The sequence below is a fragment of the Hemiscyllium ocellatum genome, assembly GCF_020745735.1.
Source record: "Hemiscyllium ocellatum isolate sHemOce1 chromosome 15 unlocalized genomic scaffold, sHemOce1.pat.X.cur. SUPER_15_unloc_14, whole genome shotgun sequence".
In the NCBI taxonomy this organism is placed as follows: Eukaryota; Metazoa; Chordata; class Chondrichthyes; order Orectolobiformes; family Hemiscylliidae; genus Hemiscyllium; species Hemiscyllium ocellatum.
In genome coordinates this window covers 155,001-165,000 of record NW_026867450.1, presented here as the reverse complement: position 1 = coordinate 165,000, position 10,000 = coordinate 155,001, and positions in this window count along the sequence as shown.

The window sequence follows — 10,000 nt, the reverse complement described above, 5'->3', positions numbered from 1 at the left end:
AACCACAAGGCCCTGGAGCAACGGCCCCTTAACAGGAAAGCCGGCCCGCCAAGGGACCTCCCACACCAGACGGTCGGAGCCAGATCGATCAAAGTGTGGACCGCAGCGAAGTCGCCCCTCGCACCACGCTCGCGGGTCCGGGTTGGAAAACTGGGTGACGAGCACCACAGGGCGGCAGAGCCATCGCACTTGCCGGGTGGCAGAGGAAGGACCGGACTATGTACCATAGCGGCCACGACTCCCAGAGCCGGTAGCGCGGCGTCTGCTCTCAGCCTAAGAGGCTTTTGGGAGTGCTCAGGCAAGGGTCAGCCTGCACCCTTGCTGGCAGCACCCAGGGGGGAACCAGGACGCTTGCGTCTCCCGCCTTCATTTTCGACACAAGCGCCTGAGGAGGGACACCACCCCTCCCCTTGTGTCAAGAGACCTCCGCACTGGCCTCTGACTGATTCTTAGAACGGACGGAAAGAGTCGGGGCAAGCCTGTCAAAGCTTTGAGCGAATGTCAAAAGCTTTAGACTGCCGCGAACCCTCCGGCTTGCACTGAGACACGAGGTCGATGTGCTAAGCACCCGGGGCCCCTTTCGCCTGCAGGTCCCGAGCCGCCAACATGTTCTTAGTATCGTGTTCCCCAAACCTGGGTGACGGGCACCACAGGGCGGCAGAGCCATCGCACTTGCCGGGTGGCAGAGGAAGGACCGGACTATGTACCATAGCGGCCAACCACTCCCAGAGCCGGTCGTGCGGGGCTCGAGGTCTGCTCTCAACGTCACATGCTTCTGTGAGTGCTCAGGCAAGGGTCAGACCACATCCTTCCTGGCAGCACCCAAAGCAACCAGGCCGCTCGTGTCTCTCGCCTTCATTTTTCGACACAAGCGCCTGAGGAGGGACGCCACCCCTCCCCTTGCGTCAAGAGACCTCCCCACCGGCCTCTGACTGATTCTTAGAACGGACGGAAAGAGTCGGGCAAGCCTGTCAAAGATTTGAGCGTATGTCAAAAGCTTTAGACTTCCGCGAACTCTCTGGCTTGCACTGAGACCCGAGGTCGATGTGCTCAGCACCACGGGGCCCCTTTCGCCTGCAGGTCCCGAGCCGCCAACATGTTCTTAGTATCGTGTTCCCCAAACCTGGGTGACGGGCACCACAGGGCGACAGAGCCATCGCACTTGCGGGTGGCAGAGGAAGGACCGGACTATGTACATTAGCGGCCAACGACTCCCAGAGCCGGTTGTGCGGGGCTCGAGGTCTGCTCTCAACATCACATGCTTTTGGCTGTGCTCAGGCAAGGGTCAGACCACATCCTTCCTGGCAGCACCCAAAGCAACCAGGCCGCTCGCGTCTCTCGCCTTCATTTTTCGACACAAGCGCCTGAGGAGGGACGCCACCCCTCCCCTTTGCGTCAAGAGACCTCCCCACCGGCCTCTGACTGATTCTTAGAACGGACGGAAAGAGTCGGGCAAGCCTGTCAAAGCTTTGAGCGAATGTCAAAAGCTTTAGACTTCCGCGAACTCTCCGGCTTGCACTGAGACGCGAGGTCGATGTGCTAAGCACCACGGGGGCCCCTTTCGCCTGCAGGTCCCGAGCCGCCAACATGTTCTTAGTATCGTGTTCTCCAATCCTGGGTGACGGGCACCGCAGGGAGGCAGAGCCATCGCACTTGCCGGGTGGCAGAGGAAGGACCGGACTATGTACAATAGCGGCCAACGACTCCCAGAGCCGGTTGTGCGGCGTCTGCTCTCAGCCTAAGAGGCTTCTGGGAGTGCTCAGGCAAGGGTCAGCCTGCACCCTTGCTGGCAGCACCCAGGGGAACCAGGACGCTTGCATCTCTCGCCTTCATTTTCGACACAAGCGCCTGAGGAGGGACGCCACCCCTCCCCTTGCGTCAAGAGACCTCCCCACCAGCCTCTGACTGATTCTTAGAACGGACGGAAAGAGTCGGGCAAGCCTGTCAAAGCTTTGAGCGAATGTCAAAAGCTTTAGACTTCCGCGAACTCTCCGGCTTGCACTGAGACGCGAGGTCGATGTGCTAAGCACCACGGGGCCCCTTTCGCCTGCAGGTCCCGAGCCGCCAACTGTTCTTAGTATCGTGTTCTCCAAACCTGGGTGACGGGCACCGCAGGGAGGCAGAGCCATCGCACTTGCCGGGTGGCAGAGGAAGGACCGGACTATGTACAATAGCGGCCAACGACTCCCAGAGCCGGTAGTGCGGCGTCTGCTCTCAGCCTAAGAGGCTTCTGGGAGTGCTCAGGCAAGGGTCAGCCTGCACCCTTGCTGGCAGCACCAGGGGAACCAGGACGCTTGCATCTCTCGCCTTCATTTTCGACACAAACGCCTGAGGAGGGAAGCCAACCCTCCGTGTGTCAAGAGACCCGTCCCCGCCCCGGCCTCCGACTGATTCTTAGAACGGACGGAAAGAGTCAGGCAAGCCTGTTAAGACTTCCGCGAACTCTCCGGCTTGCACTGAGACGCGAGGTCGATGTGCTCAGCACCACGGGGCCCCTTTCGCCTGCAGGTCCGAGCCGCCAACATGTTCTAAGTATCGTGTTCTCCAAACCTGGGTGACGGCACCGCAGGGAGGCAGAGCCATCGCACTTGCCGGGTGGCAGAGGAAGGACCGGACTATGTACAATAGCGGCCAACGACTCCCAGAGCCGGTAGTGCGGCGCCTGCTCTCCGCCTAAGAGGCTTTTGGGAGTGCTCAGGCAAGGGTCAGCCTGCACCATTGCTGGCAGCACCCAGGGAACCAGGACGCTTGCATCTCTCGCCTTCATTTTCGACACAAACGCCTGAGGAGGAAGCCAACCCTCCGTGTGTCAAGAGACCGTCCCCGCCCCGGCCTCCGACTGATTCTTAGAACGGACGGAAAGAGTCAGGCAAGCCTGTTAAGACTTCCGCGAACTCTCCGGCTTGCACTGAGACGCGAGGTCGATGTGCCAGCACCACGGGGCCCCCTTCGCCTGCAGGTCCCGAGCCGCAACATGTTCTAAGTATCGTGTTCCCCAAACCTGGTGACGAGCACCGCAGGGAGGCAGAGCCATCGCACTTGCCGGGTGGCAGAGAAGGACCGGACTATGTACAATAGCGGCCAACGACTCCCTGAGCCGGTAGTGCGGCGCCTGCTCTCAGCTTAAGAGGCTTTTGGGAGTGCTCAGGCAAGGGTCAGCCTGCACCCCTTGCTGGCAGCACCCAGGGAACCAGGACGCTTGCATCTCTCGCCTTCATTTTCGACACAAACACCTGAGGAGGGAAGCCAACCCTCCGTGTGTCAAGAGACCGTCCCCGCCCCGGCCTCCGACTGATTCTTAGAACGGACGGAAAGAGTCAGGCAAGCCTGTCAAAGAATTGAGCAGATGTCAAAATCTTTTAAGACTTCCGCGAACTCTCCGGCTTGCACTGAGACCCGAGGTCGATGTGCTCAGCACCACGGGGCCCCTTTCGCCTGCAGGTCCCGAGCCGCCAACATGTTCTAAGTATCGTGTTCCCCAAACCTGGGTGACGAGCACCGCAGGGCGGCAGAGCCATCGCACTTGCCGGGTGGCAGAGGAAGGACCGGACTATGTACAATAGCGGCCAACCACTCCCAGAGCCGGTAGTGCGGCGTGCGAGGTCTGCTCTCAGCGGAAGAGGGTTTTGGGAATGCTCAGGCAAGGGCCAGCCTGCACCCTTCCTGGCCGCTCCCACGGGAACCAGGCTACTTGCAATCCTTTCCCCCAATAGCAAGTGCCTTTTGGAGGGACGGCCGGAGTCAACGTGGGGTTTGCCCGCCCTCCAAAGTGTCAAGAGACCGCCGCACAGGCCTCTGACTGATTCTTAGAACAGGCAGCAAGAGTTGGGTAAGTCTGTCGAAAATTTGACAAAGTGTCAAAAATTAGACTTCCGAGAGCTCTTGGGCATGCACACAGGCCTGTCATTCAAGTGCTCTGCCCGCGGAACCGTTTTTCGGATGCCTTTCAAAGTGGTCCCGCGCCGCCATTTTGTTCTAAAAATCGTGTTCCCAGAAATCTCCGGGTACCCCGCCAACCTCACTGTGTCACAATGTCAAGTGGCACTGAATGGGTCTGAATTTCAAATTCGACTGCTTCGCTCTGGAACTCGAACCCGGCAAAACCGTTTGGATTTTTCCCGGTCCAGACTTCCGCGGCAGACAAAGTTAAAGTTTTCGGGCTGCAGACTCAAAACGACATCTGGCCAACCGCCGGGCTCAAGTCGCCCAGTTCCTCCGGCACTTCGGAACTCATGTTCGGCATGAGTTCTTGAATCTTTCCCGATGCTTCGGCATTTTCCTCCGCTGACACTTAGAATATTTTTCACACTTGGCCGAAAATTTTTCTAAGTGTTTCTGGTTACTGATTTCTTCTATTCGGGCATTTTTCTAAGTTTTCTTGGTTACTCATTTCTCCTTTTCAAACATTTTTCTAAGTTTTTCTGGTAACTGATTTCTTCTTTTTGGGCATTTTTCTAAGTTTTCTTGGTTACTCATTGCTCATTTTCAAACATTTTTCTAAGTTTTTCTGGTTACTCATTTCTCATTTTCAAACATTTTTCTAAGTTTTTCTGGTTACTGATTTCTTCTTTTTGGGCATTTTTCTAAGTTTTCTTGGTTACTCATTTCTCTTTTCAAACATTTTTCTAAGTTTTTCTGGTTACTGATTTCTTCTTTTTGGGCATTTTTCTAAGTTTTCTTGGTTACTCATTCTCATTTTCAAACATTTTTCTAAGTTTTCTTGGTTACTCATTTCTCATTTTCAAACATTTTTCTAAGTTTTTCTGGTTACTGATTTCTTCTTTTTGGGCATTTTTCTAAGTTTTCTTGGTTACTCATTTCTCATTTTCAAACAATTTTTCTAAGTTTTTCTGGTTACTCATTTCTCATTTTCAAACATTTTTCTAAGTTTTTCTGGTTACTGATTTCTTCTTTTTGGGCATTTTTCTAAGTTTTCTTGGTTACTCATTCTCATTTTCAAACATTTTTCTAAGTTTTTCTGGTTACTCATTTCTCATTTTCAAACATTTTTCTAAGTTTTTCTGGTTACTCATTTCTGCTTTTCCAACGTTTTACTAAGTTTTGCTGGTTACTGAGTTCACACTTTTAAACATTTTCGGGCATTTTTCTACGTTTTTTCATGTTACTCATTTAGCACTTTCAGGCACTTTCCTATGCTTTCCTGCTTACTGATTTCACACTTTTAAGCATCTTCGGGCATGTTCCCTAAGTTTTGCAGTTCATTCGTTTGGGACAGTCAGGCAGCTTTCCTAAGCTTTCCTGGTAACCGAATTCACATTGTTGAGAACTTTGGAACCCTTCCCTAAGCTGTGCTGGTTACTCACTTTACCTCTTCAGACACTTGCCCCCGTTGTGACAGAGACCACTTCCCGACTCGGGAAATGCACCAAATTCGGCCTGAACTCAGAGGGCAGTCCCCCTCGAAGGCGTGGAAGTCGGCAGAATCGCCGGGTCAAATCCGGCTGAGCTACCCGGCTTGGAAGCCTCAAAGTCGGTATGAGCTGTCAGGTTCACTCCCATCCCCGTTTGGACCACGTCCCGACTCGGGAAATTCACCAAATTCGGCCTGAACTCAGAGGACAGTCCCCCCTCGAAGGCGTGACAGTCGGCAGAACCGCCGGATCAAATCCGGCTGAGCTACCCGGCCCCGAAGCCTCAAAGTCGGTAAGAGCTGTCAGGTTCACTCCCATCCCCGTTTGGACCACTTCCCGACTCGGGAAATTCACCAAATTCGGCCTGAACTTATACAACAGTCCCCCCTCGAAGGCGTGACAGTCGGCAGAACCGCCGGATCAAATCCGGTTGAGCTACCGGCTTGGAAGCCCCAAAGTCGGTAAGAGCTGTCAGGTTCACTCCCATCCCCGTTTGGACCACTTCCCGACTCGGGAAATTCACCAAATTCGGCCTGAACTTATACAACAGTCCCCCCTCGAAGGCGTGACAGTCGCTAGAACCGCCGGATCAAATCCGGTTGAGCTACCCGGCTTGGAAGCCCCAAAGTCGGTAAGAGCTGTCAGGTTCACTCCCATCCCCGTTTGGACCACTTCCCGACTTAGGAAATTCACCAAATTCGGCCTGAACTTAGAGGAGAGTCCCCGCTCGAAGGCGTGGAAGTCGGCAGAATCGCCGGGTCAAATCCGACTGAGCTACCCGGCCCGAAGCCTCAATGTCGGTAAGAGCTGTCAGGTTCACTCCCATCCCCGTTTGGACCACTTCCCGACACGGGAAATTCACCAAATTCGGCCTGAACTTAGACAACAGTCCCCCCACGAAGCCGTGGCAGTCGCTAGAACCGCCGGATCAAATCCGGTTGAGCTACCCGGCTTGGGAAGCCCCAAAGTCGGTATGAGCTGTCAGGTTCACTCCCATCCCCGTTTGGACCACTTCCCGACTTAGGAAAATCACCAAATTCGGCCTGAACTCAGAGGGCAGGCCCCCCCTCGAAGGCCAGGCATTCGGCAGAACCGCCGGGTCAAATCCGACTGTGCTACCCGGCCCCAAAGCCTCAAAGGTGGTATGAGCAGTTAGGTTCACTCCCATCCCCGTTTGGACCACTTCCCGACTTAGGAAATTCACCAAATTCGGCCTGAACTTAGAGGAGAGTCCCCGCTCGAAGGCGTGGAAGTCGGCAGAATCGCCGGGTCAAATCCGACTGAGCTACCCGGCCCGAAGCCTCAATGTCGGTATGAGCTGTCAGGTTCACTCCCATCCCCGTTTGGACCACTTCCCGACTCGGGAAATTCACCAAATTCGGCCTGAACTTAGACAACAGTCCCCCTCGAAGCCGTGGCAGTCGCTAGAACCGCCGGATCAAATCCGGTTGAGCTACCCGGCTTGGAAGCCCCAAAGTCGGTAAGAGCTGTCAGGTTCACTCCCATCCCCGTTTGGACCACTTCCCGACTTAGGAAATTCACCAAATTCGGCCTGAACTTAGAGGAGAGTCCCCGCTCGAAGGCGTGGAAGTCGGCAGAATCGCCGGGTCAAATCCGACTGAGCTACCCGGCCCCGAAGCCTCAATGTCGGTAAGAGCTGTCAGGTTCACTCCCATCCCCGTTTGGACCACTTCCCGACTCGGGAAATTCACCAAATTCGGCCTGAACTTAGACAACAGTCCCCCCTCGAAGCCGTGGCAGTCGCTAGAACCGCCGGATCAAATCCGGTTGAGCTACCCGGCTTGGAAGCCCCAAAGTCGGTATGAGCTGTCAGGTTCACTCCCATCCCCGTTTGGACCACTTCCCGACTTAGGAAAATCACCAAATTCGGCCTGAACTCAGAGGGCAGGCCCCCCTCGAAGGCCAGGCATTCGGCAGAACCGCCGGGTCAAATCCGACTGTGCTACCCGGCCCCAAAGCCTCAAAGTTGGTATGAGCAGTTAGGTTCACTCCCATCCCCGTTTGGACCACTTCCCGACTTAGGAAATTCACCAAATTCGGCCTGAACTTAGAGGAGAGTCCCCGCTCGAAGGCGTGGAAGTCGGCAGAATCGCCGGGTCAAATCCGACTGAGCTACCGGCCCCGAAGCCTCAATGTCGGTAAGAGCTGTCAGGTTCACTCCCATCCCCGTTTGGACCACTTCCCGACTCGGGAAATTCACCAAATTCGGCCTGAACTTAGACAACAGTCCCCCCTCGAAGCCGTGGCAGTCGCTAGAACCGCCGGATCAAATCCGGTTGAGCTACCCGGCTTGGAAGCCCCAAAGTCGGTATGAGCTGTCAGGTTCACTCCCATCCCCGTTTGGACCACTTCCCGACTTAGGAAAATCACCAAATTCGGCCTGAACTCAGAGGGCAGGCCCCCCTCGAAGGCCAGGCATTCGGCAGAACCGCCGGGTCAAATCCGACTGTGCTACCCGCCCCAAAGCCTCAAAGTTGGTATGAGCAGTTAGGTTCACTCCCAAACCCGTTGGGACCACTTCCCGACTTAGGAAATTCACCAAATTCGGCCTGAACTTAGACAACAGTCCCCCCTCGAAGGCGTGACAGTCGGTAGAACCGCCGGGTCAAATCCGGCTGAGCTACCCGATTTGGAAGCCTTCAACACAAAACCCATCCGGCAATGCCACTCAAAAAGGGCCCAAATTCAGAAACACCCCCTTCAATAGGTACCACTTCCTCGGAGACACTACCGGGACACGCTCCCCTCGGCGAAAATTAAGCCCCCACCACTAACTGAAGCCAACCGCAGCCCCAACTTCAACGGAGAAATCAGTAACCAATTCAAAAATGCACTTGGTTACTGATTTGTACTGCTTCAAAAATATTCTAAGTGTCGCTGGTTACTGATTTGTACTGCTCCAAAAATATTCTAAGTGTCACTGGTTACTGATTTGTACTGACTCAAAAATATTCTAAGTGTCGCTGGTTACTGATTTGTACTGACTGAAAAATATTCTAAGTGTCGCTGGTTACTGATTTGTACTGACTCAAAAATATTCTAAGTGTCAGTGGTTACTGATTTGTACTGCTCCAAAAATATTCTAAGTGTCGCTGGTTACTGATTTGTAATGCTCCAAAAATATTCTAAGTGTCGCTGGTTACTGATTTGTACTGCTTCAAAAATATTCTAAGTGTCAGCGGTTACTGATTTGTACTGCTTCAAAAATATTCTAAGTGTCGCTGGTTACTGATTTGTACTGCTTCAAAAATATTCTAAGTGTCAGTGGTTACTGATTTGTACTGCGTCAAAAATATTCTAAGTGTCGCTGGTTACTGATTTGTACTGACTGAAAAATATTCTAAGTGTCGCTGGTTACTGATTTGTACTGACTCAAAAATTTTCTAACCGCCGGGTCAAATCCGGACGGGCCAGCCGGCTTGGAAGCCTCAAGGTCGGTATGAGCTGTCAGATTCAACCCCATCACCATTTGGACCACTTCCCGACATAGGAAATTCACCAAATTCGGCCGGAACTCAGAGGGCAGTCCCCCCTCGAAGGCGACTGCTTCAAAAATATTCTAAGTGTCGCCGGTTACTGATTTGTACTGCTTCAAAAATATTCTAAGTGTCGCTGGTTACTGATTTGTACTGACTGAAAAATATTCTAAGTGTCGCTGGTTACTGATTTGTACTGCTCCAAAAATATTCTAAGTGTCGCTGGTTACTGATTTGTACTGACTGAAAAATATTCTAAGTGTCGCTGGTTACTGATTTGTACTGACTGACAAATATTCTATGTGGCGCTGGTTACTGTTTTGTACTGTCTGAAAAATATTCTAAGTGTCGCTGGTTACTGATTTGTACTGCTTCAAAAATATTCTAAGTGTCGCTGGTTACTGATTTGTACTGCTTCAAAAATATTCTAAGTGTCAGTGGTTACTGATTTGTACTGCTCCAAAAATATTCTAAGTGTCAGTGGTTACTGATTTGTACTGCTTCAAAAATATTCTAAGTGTCGCTGGTTACTGATTTGTACTGCTTCAAAAATATTCTAAGTGTCAGTGGTTACTGATTTGTACTGCTCCAAAAATATTCTAAGTGTCGCTGGTTACTGATTTGTACTGCTTCAAAAATATTCTAAGTGTCAGCGGTTACTGATTTGTACTGCTTCAAAAATATTCTAAGTGTCAGTGGTTACTGATTTGTACTGCTTCAAAAATATTCTAAGTGTCGCTGGTTACTGATTTGTACTGCTTCAAAAATATTCTAAGTGTCAGCGGTTACTGATTTGTACTGCTTCAAAAATATTCTAAGTGTCGCTGGTTACTGATTTGTACTGCTCCAAAAATATTCTAAGTGTCGCTGGTTACTGATTTGTACTGACTGAAAAATATTCTAAGTGTCGCTGGTTACTGATTTGTACTGACTGAAAAATTTTCTAACCGCCGGGTCAAATCCGGCCGGGCCAGCCGGCTTGGAAGCCTCAAGGTCGGTATGAGCTGTCAGATTCAACCCCATCACCATTTGGACCACTTCCCGACATAGAAAATTCACCAAATTCGGCATGAACTCAGAGGGCAGTCCCCCCTCGAAGGCGACTGCTTCAAAAATATTCTAAGTGTCGCC